We start from the raw sequence: 15,735 nt of genomic DNA, 5'->3' as shown, positions 1-15,735 counted from the left end.
CTGCCTCAGACCCACGCATTTGACTTTTTTCAGGGTGAGGAATCTGAGAGAGAGTGAGACCAAGTAAGAGAGCATGCCAGGACAAAAGCTATAGTCTTTTTGTAACCTAATTTTGGAAGTAGCATTCCATTTTTTATGCTGTATTTTATTTATAAGAAGTGAATCTAAGTCTAGTCCACACTCAAGTGAAGGGAATTAACACAAAGGTGTGAACACCAGCAGACAGGTATCTTTGGAGGCCTTCTTAGAGGCTGCTTACTGTACCATCATGTTTATGTCATTCACCTTCTAGACTATTATTTCTATCTAGACTATCACCTTCTAGACTATTCAAATTCAGTAAAAATATTTCGACTACCTGTTTCTATGATTCATCCTCTGACATAGTGAATTATGCTTTTCTTAACTTTCAGAAATTAAAAAAAAAATTGCCTTCACCATGCACTTGGAGGCATAATTTTTATTTCTTTGGTAAAATCCAGGCCATGTGCTATGCCTGTATCCTCAGAACACTTAGCAAAGTGCTGAGTATAACATATGCCCAGTATAATTATATTGGTCAGAGGAAATCTATTGAAGACGTTTCTTCTATGAGTATTATCTTTAAAGGTTCACCCTTACTTTTACTTTGGAATCCCTGATTTTGATTGATATTTGTTTGAGTACTGATTGGGTGGCTTAAAGAGCATTTCCTAAAGTCAATTATGCAGGATAAGAGATTCATTTCCTTTTTTTTGCAATTTACTGTTTTGGCATTTCTTGGACTGCTTAATGTGCTAAAGTGTATAAGATTTCAGAAGTTCAGAATTTTCAGAAATTCTATATATGTTAACACTTTTCAAACTAATTTGACCACAAGACCCTTTTGGAAAATGCTAATAGACTTTTCTATACCACAGAAAAAGGCATTAGGTAAACAGTATAAGACCAAAATGATGACTCACCATTCATTCATTTTCAAAATTGATCTGAGAATTTTGCATTTGCCAGACTCTGTTGAGTGTTGTAAAATAAAATGTAAAAACCAAAATGAATAAGACCCTTTATGAAGGGATTTAATACCCTTAGACTCCTTTGTTATATTCAGTTTCCAATTTACTAAAACCTCAAAACAACCACCACAACAACAATAAAACAAAGCTCTTACTCTTTCGAGCTTATCATAATATTGAAGCATGGAAATATGAGAAATGATAGGATTAGAGCATTTAAATCATTAAACACAGTGAAAATTGGAGATGTGGCATGCAAGTAAATAAAATAATAATTCCAACTTTAGGGATTATAACTTATGTACTAGCTTAAGCTTAAAAGAAAAAAAAAAGGCTAAGGATTTATACGATCTGAAGAGAAACCAGAATATATAGCTTAAGCTTTTAGATGATGTGTAATTGGATATTCTAGCTTTGCCACGTTAAGATGAGCATAAAAGGATATTTTAAGGTCTACTAATAGTTGTGAAAACTATCCTTGAGTTTAGCAAATGATAAAAAAGAAAAAAAAAGGATGAGAAAAAAAGGATTTTGAAAAGTCCTCTTTGAGGGAAAAAAAGGATGATGTTACATAGAACTTCAATTTTTATTTCCTATTAATGGTTTTCCTTTTTTTCTGTCTTTCAGTAGTACCTGGGATAATACACTCCTCAACAATGTTTGCATCCTATAACACTCCATTTTGTCTGTTGATTATAAACATAATTGCTACATAGAGAAGGTAGGAAGGAAAAGTGTCATAGCAATTGTGGTCTCAGCTAGTTTTTTAAAAAGCCTAATTTTTTCTGTCCACGGGAAAAGTTATATTGACACCTACCCAGTGAACAGTAAAGTTTCATGGACTTTTTCGCCACCATGAATGGCATTTCATTGGATTCATCTTTGACTTAGATTAAGCACACAAAAATTAATAGAATTTAATGGAGCTAAATTTACGTTCATTTTGTTGCCATTTTCTTTATGTCTTTACAACATTTTCTCATACTTTTCTTTTATAAATCATTTGCTTTTAAACAGATTTAAACCCATTTTTACTTAGCCCATGCGGAGTGAGTTAAGGTGTTTCTTTGTAAGAGGCGCCAGGCTATTTTAGTGATTGGTATAAAACAAGTGTAAGTAATAGTAACATAGGGTCTTTCAGCAGAACAGAAGAAAATGTTCCCAGTTCAGTATTGATGTTTCTGTAGTCTTGAGGTAGTCTCAATAGAGATGAGCCTTGGATTTGGCGGGTGCAAGTGAATAAACAATCAGTCATATCAAAGCACAAAGATGTTATTTCACGTCTTTGAAACAAATAGTAAATTATTCAGAACCTAGTTCATCTATCTATCAAAAATTTCACTGAATAAAAAGGCGGGTTTGAATACTAATATATTATACAGAAATAGAAAGGATTAGGACATTTAAATCATTTAACACAGTGAAAATTGGAGATGTGTCATGCAAGTAAATAAAATAATTCCAATTTTAGGGATTATAACTTATGTACTAGCTTAAGCGTAAAAAAAAAAAAGCAAAGGATTTATACTTTTAGATGATGTGTAATTGGATATCCTAGCTTTGCTGTGAGAAAAAAAAAATCCCAATAAAAGAAAAGCATCTACTGGTGTTTTGTTGACATTTAATACAATTTGCAGTGAATAGAAGCTCTTGAATTTAAACACTAAAATAATACATGTAGCTCATTTTAGAGAAGAAATACTTATATATATATATTTTTTTAATCAAGGGCAGCAACTTTGGAAAAACCTGGTGTTAGACTTTGTTGTTAACAATTATTTGTGTTCATAATTAGCAGGAGCTTTATGACTACCCTGTACCTGTGCAACCTAGAAAAAATACTTAATATATTGTATTCAAAAGAAGCAAAAAGTCTAATCAAAATATAAACAATACATTTATTTTCATGTATTTTTTCTATGTGATCTATACATGAATTCATCTTGAGACTGCCTTGCAGTTTGTTGTAGTGTTTTTTCCTAAGTAGGAATCTATTTAATTTTCTACTAATTGTGAATAATTAAAGAGAGTAACTTTAGGAAAGCTAATTATTGAATAAAGGGGGTAACATCAGGAAAATTGATTTTTCTTATACACATTTGTTCTCTTGAATAAACGTGAATAAATAGGACACTCTAGACAAATGCTTTTATTCCTAATGGAGCAGTTCTTTTCAGGGCAAGTTTTATATGGAAATTAATAGTCATATTTCAAATTGATTATTTGGTCATCACAATTTCATAAATTGAAAGGAATGTTTGGGAACACAAAATGGTAGAAGTAGAAATACATTGTATTATTTGTAAATTTTTTAAAATAGCACTGTTATAAATATTCTTAGAGTATGTCGTCTTATCCCTTAAGTAGGAGAGGGGAAAATTTGTAAAAATAGAGAAAGTGAGAGAAGTTGAGAATGCTTCTTTGAAAGGATCCAACGGAGTCTGATTTACACTGAAATACATGGAATCAGCAATGTTTAGTATATTGTAGTCAGCATCCCATCCTGTTCACTTTAAATTTGCAAATAATTTCACAAACAGGAGTAAATATTGAAAATGGGCCCTGATAAGTTGAATATAATTTTTTAGTGTTCTCTCATTTTGTGTATGTTTACATGTATACTTAATTTTAAAGAATAATAAGTTTAAATGCATATTAAAACAACTTTAAATTGTATGACTACTGATTCAGCAACATGTAGAATATATTCATTAACTTCTCTACCAATCTGTTATTGAATGCGTATTATGTGTGGACGTAACTAAGCTAGACTTACATTGATATATATAAGTCCCTGCATTCAAAGAAACCCTAAGTAAATAAGCAATTGTCATGAAAACAAATAGTTTCATAGCAGCGTGATAATTGTGACAACAGAGGCAAGGACTATTCTTGTCTTAGTCTAGAGATACTTAGGCTATATTTTTTTGTTAGTATTAAGTGAATGTAGTTCCCTATATGTTTATTCTAGCTTTTATTATAAACAGATATGACTGCTCAGTTTTAAGCCTTTGAAACAAGATTTCATTGTTGAGGTACTCTTCCATCTAAGAATTAATATGACCATAGTTTTATTCCTTTTATATGAAAAAGAAGAGGGATCATCTGGCTTTTACATATTTGCATGCTAGTCTCCCCACAAACTATAAGCTCTTTTTATTTTTTGATATTGTTTTGTGTGCTTTTGTGTTTATTGTTTTGCGCCACACCCCAATTTTGTAGCTGTAAGGCCTAGTACAGTGACTGGCATACATCAGGAGCTGATTTGTGACACAAAATACTGAGAAAATCTGTCTTCAATTGTACGTATGGGATTGGTTTCAAAATAGAGACAAAAAAAGTCAGGATATCCACTCTCTTACTCTCCTCTCCTCTCTCTCTCTCTCTCTCTCTCTCTCTCTCTCTCCCCCTGTCTGTCTCGTGTGTGTGTGTGTGTGTGTGTGTGTGTGTGTGTATGTGTGTTTCTGTCAGATAGGTGATGTATCTGGTATGTGTGAAGCAGACAAGAAAGAGAAAACATTGCTACCACCTCACACCACATTCATTTTAGGTCAATTATGGTTTTTAATTTCCATCCAAATGGGAAATATTGCAAACCATTCATTTCTTCTACTCTTTAGGCCATATTGACTTTCTGACTCTGGCTTGTAACTGATTGACTACAGCTTAAAAGTTCTTTCTGTTCCCTTTATATTGGCCTTGGTCTAGAAGAATCTTGTATGGAATTGTCACTGCACAAGCCAACCTAGGACGGGCTCCCTGTTCAGTGACCCCTGGCCAAGCTAGTTGATGTAGGGGACAGAGGTTGGGGAGGTAGTCAGGGGACATGACTAAAAGAAGACAAGGAGATGTGTGCAATTGAAAAGGCAGATATCCAATTTAGGAAGTGTCTGGTTTCTGGAGCTGAGGATTCATGGAAATTAGTGTAAACTAGATAATACCCTGCTAGCAAGGATACAAGGACTCAGTAGAATCTGTAATATAATCTTTTTGCTTCCTAAACACTTTCTAAGAGACCAAGTACAATGCAAACGAACCCATCCAATCAAGGTGTTGCAAATGACTTTGCTATCACTAAATCAAACCAAGAGTGTAAGATCCTGAGGGCCTTGGTCCTGGATTTGTCCCTTTAAAAATGGTGTGATTTTTGGTGCAGTCTCTACCAGGATTAGGAATGCTAGAGTCTGGGCTTCTCTGGTGGCACAGTGGTTGAGAGTCCGCCTGCCAGTGCAGGCGACACAGGTTCGTGCCCTGGTCCGGGAAGATCCCACATGCCATGGAGCGGGTAGGCCCGTGAGCCATGGCTGTTGAGCCTGCGCGTCCGGAGCCTGTGCTCGGCAACAGGAGAGGCCACGACAGTGAGAGGCCCGCGTAAAAAAAAAAAAAAGAAAGAAAAAAAAGAATGCTAGAGTCTGAAAGATGATGGAATAACAGCAATGATTCTTCTACACACAAAATGATCTATTCCTTCAGATTGTTCAACAGAGCAGAGATCTTGGACCAGGAGAGAAAGTTCTCTAGCACTTTCTCACTTTCAGTTAGGTGGGAAAGCAAAGATCCATTATAAGTTGACGTATCCCAAGGTGAAGCTTTGTCCAGGCCTCAAAACTTGTACTCGTGAGCCAGCCTTGTTGCAGTATTGTTTTTGGTTTTTCTTTTCACAGAAATATGAAAGAAACTGACTTTCTTTGTAATTTATCCTTAGATATTCCTAGCAACCCATAGAAGTTAAAAATCATAGAAATGATAAATTATGTTAACTTTACACTTAAAAATAAATTAGATGGGCTTTAAAGTACTTGACTTTCTTAATTCAGATAATATTTGAAAAGTTAAATGTATAGCAGTTTATTTTTCTTTACTTGATGAAATTCTTTAACAAATTTTGACATTTGTGTTGGAATGTTGGAATCAAGAATATGAGTTAAAAATGGGCCATTTGGGACTTCCCTGGTGGCACAGTGGTTGGGAGTCCACCTGCCGATGCAGGGGACGCGGGTTCGTGCCCGGGTCCGGGAGGATCCCGCATGCCGTGGAGCGGCTGGACCCGTGGGCCATGGCCGCTGGGCCTGCGCGTCCGGAGCCTGTGCTCCGCAACGGGAGAGGCCACAGCAGTGAGAGGCCCGCGTACAGCCAAAAAAAAAAAAATATATATATATATATATGGGCCATTTTATTTAGAATATCCTAGATTTTTTCCCCATTCATGTTTCACAATGCATTTATTTTAACCATGAATTATTGCACATTAGTGGTTATATTTCGTTTACACATTTAGAATGTTAATATTGAACATTTTAACATATAATTAATGTAATTTATCATTAATCCTATTTAATGTTAATCTCATATTCATGTTCCTTAAAACAGTATATATTGTCTTATAATAGGAAATTTAAAAAAATATAACCTCTTCCACCCACAGATTTATAATCTAGTTGGGAACATTATGTAATTAACATAACTACACTCTTTGAACTTAGAATTTATATTGCTTGCAACTGATATAAGTGCTACTCAAACTCTCTTGATCCATTTTTTCGATTTTCCTGGAGAATTGTATTTGGAAAAAACCCACTGGTCTCCTTTTCTTATTTTATGTCATTAACCACCTTTCAGATGAATTCCAATGTCTGTTGATTGGCTCACTTGATGATACTTTTTTCTCAACCAATAATTAGTGAAGCTATATCAGTCTGAATCTTGAAATCAGTTGGAAAGAGAACAGTATTTATAAATTTAAAAGTTAGAAATAAATACTTTGTAAAGAAAAAGTCCTAGCATTGGACTAATTTCAAATGAAGGAAGGCTCATGTGTTAGACGGAATAATGGCTCCTAAATATATCCATTTCTTAATCTCTGAAACCTACAACTATATTACCTTAAATGGCAAAAGTGACTTTACAGATGTAATGTAAAGATATTAAAATGGGGAGATTATCCCGGTTTAACTGGGTGTGCCCAGTGTAACCACAGGGTTCTTCTAAGTGAAAGAGGGAGGCAAGAGAGGCAGAATCAGAGAAAGAGATGGGATAATGGAAGCAGAGATTGGAGTACTTGTTTTGAAGTTGGAAAGGGCTGTGAACCAAGGAATGTGAGATGCCTTTATAAGTTGTCAAAGGCAAGGAACAAATTCTGTCCTAGAACCTCCGAAAGAAATGCAGCCCTTTGGGCACCTTGATTTTAGCACCATAAGACCATTTTGGAATTCTGACCTATAGAAGTATAACAGAATGAATTTATGTTCTTTTAAGGCACTAAATTTGTGAAATTTGTTTCAGCACAGTCACAGTAGGAAACTAACACATTTCTTTAGGAAAAAAAAAAGAGTAGGGAGTGTTGAGCAATTTTACTCTATTGAATATCGTTACCAAATATAACAATATGTCCCTCAGTAGCTACAGACATGTACTTAGGCTTTGTCCATTTAGGAGTACTGCTCCCAAGTATTTATTTTTCTCTCCATGCTAGACAATAATTCTTGAGGAATGTATTTATGTGTAATTTATTATTACCCTAAACTCTGACCCAGCTTGTAGACCCTGATAATTTCAGCACTTTTTCCTAACAGGCCCAATAGACCACTTTTTGTAAAGATGGTGTAGTGACAAATATTGAATTATATACAGCAAATTTTATAGAAGGAAATGATTTGTGGAATGGAATGGTCAGGGAGAATTTCTAGAGAATATCGGTCTTGGCTATGCAAGGTATGTAGAGACATAGAGTTGGGGAGGGGAAGGGCAGAGAACATTCCAGGAAGACAAAACATAATATGTTTCGTTGAGAAACTCATAGCTTATATTTTAAATATTTCCGGAGTTGAGAGGTTCAGGTCATGATGGTGGAGTAAGAGGACTTGGAGCTCACCATTCCCTCGACAAGCACATCAGAATATATCTACATGTGGGACAATTCTCACTGAAAAGGAACTGGAAACTGGCAGAGGGACTTCTGTACAATCAAGGCTGTAAGAAAGATATACACAGAATTGGGTAAGAAGGGAAGAAAAGAGATCAGTTTGGGACCTGTGTCCCTGGGAGGGGACTTGGAGCAAAAGGGAGATTACGTGGGTGGAGACCCTCCCTGGGGAGAGAGTGGTTCCAGCCACAGATTTGGTGTCCCAGTCCTGGGATCCTACATAGGGGAGACAAGCCCCCCTGGCAAGTTGGGGGACTGCTAACAGAAGGGTTGTGGGAAGCCTGGGCTCCTCTTGTGAGGCAGGGCAGAGAGAATTCTGTTCTAGTAGCTGCCAGATTTCCTGCAGTTACCTCACCATGAGCCCCAGCCCAAGCCAAGCACATGTTTCGGCCCTGGTCACTCCATGTCACAGGTTGGCACTGGAAATGGAGCAGCCACAACCAGGGAAAAGGCTTGACCATGGGATGCAGAGATGACCTGGTCTTGGTGTGGAGCCTGGGTGAGGGGGCGGCAGCTGTTTGCACTTACTCAGGTGGTGCCTCAGAAGCAGCCCAGATCTCTGAAGGCAGCTGCTGTATCACAGCTCACCCCCCAAGATATGGTAAGAGGCCATGTGGGCCCTGCCTGCTCTGTGTAGTGGTTCCACAACAGGGCAGGGGTAGTGGAGGCTGGGGGCAGTGATCAGCTGTGAGGAACAAAGGGGATGCAACTGAAGCTGCATCTGAGTGGAGCCATGGGTGTGTGCACAGGCAGCTCATCGGACCTCGTCTATGGCTGAAACCAGCCAAGAGACCACATGGGCCCCACGTGGGCACCGCTTGCTTCAGCCCTACCCCACTCTGAGACAAAGTTCCTGCTGCCAGGAAAGGGAAAACACACACTCAAAGGGAATAGAGCCAGCTCAGGCCTGATCCTCAAGGCTTCTGCTCCAGCAACTTAGTGTCAGACCTTGCTCCTGATAAGGCAGTGATGGTTACTGAGCAAAGGGGAAGCCCTGCCTTACAGCCAATGCCAGCTCTAACCCCTCCATCTCTAGCTTCATTGCCTGCCAAGGTGATAGTTGCCAGCACACCATGAGGAAAGACATGACTTGTGTCCATGTCAAATTCAGCTCTCACCAAAGGCATTGGTCGCATGTAGTATATTTGGGAACACTTCGACATAAGATCACCCCTTCAAGACCTTCATAGGACCCTATTTCACCTAAATTCATAGAACAGAGAAAGTTAAGCAAAATGAAAAGGCAGAGGAACTACTCTCAATTGAAAGCAAGAGAAAACCCCTAAAAAATAAATAATGAAATAGAAGTAAACAACTTACCAGATAAATAATTCAAATCATTGGTAATAAAAATGTTAACTGAATTAGGGAGACTAATTGATGTACACAGTGAACACATTAACAAGGAGCTAGAAAATATAAAAAAGATCCAATCAGATATAAAGAATTCAATAGTTGAAATATAAAATACACTGGAAAGAATGAATAGCAGACTAAGTAATACAGAAGAATGTATAAGTGATCTGGAAGATAGAATAATGGAAATCACCCAATTAGAAAAGCAAAAAGAAAAACAGATTAAAAAAAATAAAAACAGTTTAAAAGATCTCTGAGATAATATTAAGCATACCAACATTTGCATTATAAAGGTCCCAGAAGAAGAAAGAGAGAAGGGGATCAAAAATGTATTTGAGGAAATTATGGCTGAAAACTTCTCAGACTTGAAGAAAGAAACGTATATCCAGGTACAGGAAGCACTGAGGTTTCCAAACAAGATGAACCCAAACATATCAACACCAAAACATATCATAATTAAAATGGTAAAATTTAAAGAGAGAATTCTTAAAGGCATCAAGAGAAAAACAGAGTCATATATAAAAGAGTTCTCATAAGGCTATTACCAGATTTCTCTGCAGAAACTTTGCAGGCCAGAATGGGAGTGGCATCATATATTCAAGGCCAGAATGGGAGTGGCATGATACATTCAAAGTGCTGAGAGGGAAAACCCTGCAACCTAGGAATACTCTACCCAATAAGATTATCATTTAGAATAGAAAGCAAGATAAAGGACTTCTCAGACAAGCAAAAACTAAAAGAATTAATTAATCAACATCAAACCTACTTTAAGAGAAATGGTAAAAGATATTCTCTAAGTCTAAAAGAAGTAAGAATCTATAGAAAAGGGAAAATTCAGCTAGGAAAGGAAAACGTATAATAAGCACTGAGGATCAAGCACTTAAATAAGCCAGTATGAAGATTAAAAGACAAAAAAATTGTAAAAGCATATATAACTACAATAAACAGTTAAGAGATAAGCATGAAGATGTAAAATATGACATTGAAAACACAAAATGTGGCTTAGGGGAGTAAAAAATGTAGATCTTTTAGAAAGTGTTTGAACTTAAATGACTACATCCCAAAACAGCAGAATACACATTCTTTTCTGGTGCACATGAAATGATCTCCAGGATAGGTCACGTGCTAGACCACAAAACAAGTCTCAACAAATTTAAGAGGAGAGAAATTACATCAAGCCTTTTTTCTGATCACAGCTGTATGAAACTAGAAATCAATTATGACAAGAAAAATGTGAAAAGAATAAACACATGCTACTAAAACATTAGCGGGTCAATGAAGAAATCAAAGAGGAAATCAGAAAATACCTCGAGACAAATGAAAATGGAAACATAACACTCGAAAATCTATGTGGTGTAGCAAAAGCAGTTCTATGAGGGAAGTTTATAGCTACACAGCCCTTCCTCAAGAAACAAGAAAAATCTCAAATAAACAACCTAACGTACTATTTAAAAGAATTAGAATAAAGAAAAGAAAAGCCCAAAATCAGTAGAAGGAAGGAAATACTAAAGATCAGACAGGAAATAAATAAAATAGAGATTACAAAACAACAGAAAAGATCAGTGAAACCAAGAGCTGGATTTTGAAAACATAAACAAAATTGCTAAACCTTTAGCCAGGCTTACCAAGAAGAAAAGAGAGAGGACCCAAATAAATAAAATAAGAAATGAAAGAGGATAAATAACAATCAATACCACATAGATGCAAAAAAATCATAAGAGAATACTCTGAACAGTTATATTCCAACAAATTGGACAACCTAGAAGAAATGGACAAATTTCTAGAAACATACAACCTACCAAGACTGAATCAAGAAGAGGCAGACAGTTTGAACAGACTGATTACTAGTAGTGAAAATGAATTTGTAACAAAAGCAAACAGAAATCCAGGACTGGATGGCTTCAAAGAGGAATTCTGCCAAACATATAAAAAAGAACTAATATCTATCCTTCTCAAACTATTCCAGAAAATTAAAGAGGATGCAACACTCTCATATTCTTTCTACAAGGCCACCATTACACTGATACCAAAACCAGACAAAGGCACTACAAAAAAGAAAATTAGAGGCCAATAACTTTGATGAATATAGATGTAAAAATCCTCAACAAAATATTAGCAAACTCAATGCAACAATATAAAAAAAGGGTCATATACCAAGATCACGTTGGATTTATTCCAGCAACCCATGGTTGGTTCAATATTTGCAAATTAATCAATGTGATACACCATATTAACAAAAGGAAGCACAAAATCAAATGATCATCTCAAATAGATGCAGAAAAATCGTGGGACAAAATACAACATGCATTCATAATAAAAACTGTCATCAAAGTTGGTATAGAAGGGACATATCTCCACAAAATAAAGTCCATTTATGACAAACCCACAGCCAATATCTTACTTAATGGTGAAATGCTAAAAGCCTTTTCTCTAAACTAAGGAATAAGACAAGGGTGCCCACTCTCACCTCTTCTATTTAACATACTATTGGAAGTCCTATGTACGCCAGTCAGACAAGAACAAGAAATAAAAGGCATCCAAATTTGAAAAGAAGAAATAGAACTGTCATTACTTGCAGATGACATGACACTTTATATAGAACATCCTGAAGTCTCCACCCAGAAACTATTAGAACTAATAAATGAATTCAACAAAGTTGCAGGATATAGGATTAATGTACAGAAGTATGTTGCTTTTCTATACACTAATAATGAACTATTATAAAATGAAAGTAAAAAAGCAATCCTCTTTTATATAATGGAATATTACTCAACCATAAAAAAGAATGAAGTTCTGCATTTGCAGCAACATGGGTGGACTTAGAGTATTATGCTTAGTGAAATAATTCAGAAAGAGAAAGACAAATACTGTATGATATAATTTATATGTGGAATTCAAAAAATAATACAATTGAATATATATATCAAAACAGAAACAGACTCAGAGAGATAGAAAACAAGCTAGTAGTTACCAGTGGGAAAAGGGATGGGGAGGAGCAAATTAGGTGCATGGGACTAAGAGATACAAATTACTATGTATAAAATAGATAAGCAACAAAGACATATTGTACAGTTCAGGGAATTATAGCCATTATTTTTTAATAACTTTAAATGGAGTATAAACTATAAAAATACTGAATCACAGTGCTGTACACCTGAAACTAATATAATATTATAAATCAACTATACTTTAGAAAAGAAAAAGAAAAAATATTTCCATATTGTTTGTATGATTAAATAAAGAATTTGACATGTTAATGTGTAGAAATCAACCTTATATGACTTCTAGCTGTTAAATCATGATAAATGCAGGTTCTATATGAATATTAACAAATACAATTTGTACCATAGAATTATAAAGTGAAAAATTGAGTGAACATTTTGTTACAAATCCTCATTTTAAAAGGGCCTCAGGGGCTTCCCTGGTGGCGCAGTGGTTGAGAGGCCACCTGCCGATGCAGGGGACATGGGTTCGTGCCCCGGTCCGGGAAGATCCCACGTGCCGCGGAGCGGCTAGGCCCGTGAGCCATGGCCGCTGAGCCTGCGCGTCCGGAGCCTGTGCTCCACAATGGGAAAGGCCGCAACAGTGAGAGTCCCGCGTACCACAAAAAAAAAAAAAAAAAAAAAAAAGGCCTCAATATTAACATAATTCAACTTCTTAAGTATGATCTACTTTTTAATCCTGGTCAAGTAAGTAAAGGTGAATAGATAGTAGCGTATTTTTAGGTAGACCTCAGTACAGTCATAGAAAAATAAATTGTATGTATGTGTTATTTTTTCTGGGATAAATGCCCATTTCAAATGTTTGTTAGTTTTAAATTAAAGGGGTTTGTATACTTGGGTCATAAATTATAACAAAGATACTAAGAATACCCATTTATGAAATGAACTACAAGTAATAACTGATGTAAGCATAACTTTATGACTTTATATAGTTCTGTGTTTAAATTCAATCCTATTTCACATACCTTTATTGAATTATAGCTAAGTTATATCTAATAGGAATAGTATGATTTGTATCTCCTATTTACCAGTCTTCCTCTCTTCCATATTTAATTCCAGTCAGTGTAATAATGCAAGCATCTATTGGATCTTTAATAAAATATTCTTAGTGTTTTTGATTGCATAAAATTCAGACAGTTACATTTTACTCTTCATTTGGTGCATTTCAAGCATTCTTGTTTTCTGATTTCTACATTGATACTACAGAAACCTACACAGTGCTGGGACATAGTTTTCTGTCTGTCAGTGTATGATCTCTAAAGTACCAGCTACAGTTGTCAGCTTCCTGGTGAGTTTTTCCTTCTCTAATCTTTGTGATGTTTCTCTCTTGTTTCAATTTTACTGTGAAGACATGAAGAACTTTGCAACAAAAATTGACTTCTAGGTTAGTACTCTTGAAAAAGTCTTAGATATTCAGAAATCACAAAAATCTAGGCTATTTTCTATGTCGGTGTTCCTAGTTGTAGCAACCTTTCCATTTGCTTTAATATTTCATCCACTAGGTGTTGGCTAAGTAAGGAATGTGAAAGTATATTTAGTTTTAACATTTTTAAGTTACTTTAATTTCAGAAAAGAAACTAGAAATATTGCTAATAATTTTAAACTTTAGCTTCAGTTGGTTAGTTGACATAATTATTTTACTTATGAAAATCAGAGCTTACTAACACAACCCTCTGATTTTCTTTAATAATTCAAGATCACTTATTGTCAAACAACAAATGATATTTGAAAGAAGAAACAAGAGTATAGGGATATGAAGGGAAAAGAGTGGGAAATGCCCACCAGATAGTCCTACCTAGTTATCTTGAGGCATTTATATTCAGTGCTGTTTAATATCTCCCTTATTGTACTCCAAATCATGTTTTATTCCCACTGTCTTTCTCAAGATACCATAGAACATGAAAATTTCTTTTCATTTCTTCTGCATAGCCTATATCATTTAAGTTAATTAATTTAAATTATTCTAAGATTTCCTGAAATTACATTGGACTCTTAAAAATATCCATGTTTAGACAACTAAAATTCTACACAAGTGATTTGGATTAGACATCTGTGGCTATGATGTCTTTAAACACATTTAAACATAATTTTTTTTTTTTAAATCAGTGCTGTTATCTAGTCTAGAATCTAGTTTGGGAATTGTGCATATCCCTTGCTGATAATCTTTTTTTTTTATTATTTTATTGTCATTGTGGACTTTTACCATTCATTAATACCTATATTTGGAAGTGAACACAGTAAATAAATTGATCTTGATTTCTCAAACTAGGCCTTCTTGTGCTGTCAGTAAAGGGTTTGGTTGGAAGAGCAATTATATGAGATTCTTAGAAAAATCCATGAATTTCGGTTTACAGTATTTGCTTTTTACCCCACTCTAGGGCAAGGAAAGGAAGGAAGAATTTAATGATAGATATAATAACAGTTAAAAATGGAAAAAGATAATCAGATGAGATAAAAAGAGTTGTAACAGAGAACAGAAGAAAAAATTGTTTCCTGACGTTTTCCTCCTATATAACATTGTAGCATCACTTAGTCTTCTTCTTGATACTATATTTACCAACACTGCAGAATTATATGTTGAAAGTGATGCTTTCAATATGAGTGTTTGATCCAATTAAGTGTAAAAATTTCCTTCCGGAATAATTTTTTAAATCTGATCTTGAAAATGAATCCATAATCTCATGAAAGAAGAATATCACTACCCTAATAGCCTTTTAAAAGTTGAAAAAGACTTTAGGATAAAATGTCAAATCAATCCTCTTCCAACTCAGTTTCTATGGCATTTGCATCAGAGATTGTTCCCTTTTGGGGGGATTTTTTTCTCTGCTTTGGGTTATGTTTTTGTCAATGCTCACTTGAAGGCAAAGAACAGATACCTGGTAAGACCAGCTCAAGTAAAAAGAGGTTTATTAAAAGGACACCAGTCAATTTTAAGTAACTCAAGGAAAGAAGACATAACTGTATATCACAAGGACTGGAGATGAGCAATAGAAAGCTGTCAATGACAGATTTTCTCTATGGATCAACATGGATGCTAATCTCTGCTTCTTTGGCCAAGTCAGTGTGATTCTATTCTATCTCTTAAAGCGCATCCCCTGGTCATCTCCCTGCAGTGATTTTGACTTTCTCATAGGCTTGGCATTTCTTTGTAGTGGCACTAATTAACCTTTTGATTTCAGGACTCTCTTGTCACTGACTGAAATCTCTGAAATTTTAGGTCAAAGCTTTACAACAGAGAGAGATTATGCCTCTCTCATATTTAACTACAACTACAGAACCAACTTTATTTTTCTCCCCTCCATTGTAAACTAGCTCTTTCTCTAGTGTTACCAATCTCAGATTGATGATCCTGTAATTAATGTAAGATTTATCTTTACTACTGACCTTCACCACTCCTAGTTAACCAAATAATTTTGATTCTGCATTTATAATTCTTCTGTGATCTACATACCTGCAGTCCTGT

General features: G+C 35.3%; 1 protein-coding gene across 2 annotated transcripts in view; it reads left to right on the top strand.

Annotated features, from left to right (window-relative positions):
• GRID2 (glutamate ionotropic receptor delta type subunit 2) overlaps nucleotides 1-15,735 on the top strand; it is a 1,349,856-nt gene that overhangs the window by 373,395 nt on the left and 960,726 nt on the right. The gene's annotated exons all lie outside the window — the stretch shown is intronic.

Source organism: Tursiops truncatus, chromosome 5 (assembly GCF_011762595.2).
Source record: "Tursiops truncatus isolate mTurTru1 chromosome 5, mTurTru1.mat.Y, whole genome shotgun sequence".
Classification (NCBI taxonomy): Eukaryota; Metazoa; Chordata; class Mammalia; order Artiodactyla; family Delphinidae; genus Tursiops; species Tursiops truncatus.
The sequence above is the reverse complement of the archived record's forward strand: the minus strand, read 5'-3'. Positions and strand labels throughout refer to the sequence as shown.